We start from the raw sequence: 806 nt of genomic DNA on the forward strand, positions 1-806 counted from the left end.
TGCGCCCCAGACCCAGTGAAGGTGCAGCCTGATAAGCCTTTTAAAGGGAAGGGCCACACTCAAGCCCTCCATAACAACTCCAAGTAGTGAGCCTGGCTACAATCCCATCTTTTGCCCTGGGGCCTCCTGCAATCTGTGAGCAACTGGCTGTTCCCTGGGAACATCCCTGTCCAGCAGAGCAACGCTGCCTAACCCTGTGAATAGAACCAGCTAAGGTGTGTGTGACTTGCTGTAGGTGAAGCAGGCAGCACCAGGCAAGGCAGAAGGGAGAATTGAGATCTCCCTCTGTGCACTGGGCAAGGTAATATCCTCAGCATCTGCAGGGGGCATTGGGAGGTTGTTATCTCAGTCTCCCCACTGAGTAAGACTGGTTTACAAAGGAACAAGCACTACCAGCCTGAGATCGCACCTAACATAAGCTTGGGCTCCAGCTGAATGTGTATCACAGCCTAGTACAAAACAGCTTGGCTTGCTTGCCACACTGAGACTGGCTGTAGCCACTGCTGTTCAAAAGGCACCTGCCCCACAGCACAGCAAAACAACCCTCAAATCGCTGTGGGAGCTGAGCTCTGGCTGAAGCAGAGAAAGGCTGTAGTGTCCAGCACAGTGACACAATCACAGCAAGGAGAGAACGTGTCAGGGCAGCTCTGGGTGCTGCAGCCCAACAGGACGTGATGTGATGGGGCTCTGCGTGGCCCTGCACACCAGCCAGCTACATCTGTGACAGAGGAAGCAGAGCACGGGGCCCTGCTGCCCCAAGGACTGCAGAAAGGAACTATACAGCCCAGCAGCAACAAAACCCAGAG

This window comes from Merops nubicus, unplaced genomic scaffold (genome assembly GCF_000691845.1).
Source record: "Merops nubicus isolate BGI_N331 unplaced genomic scaffold, ASM69184v1 scaffold19817, whole genome shotgun sequence".
Lineage (NCBI taxonomy): Eukaryota > Metazoa > Chordata > Aves > Coraciiformes > Meropidae > Merops > Merops nubicus.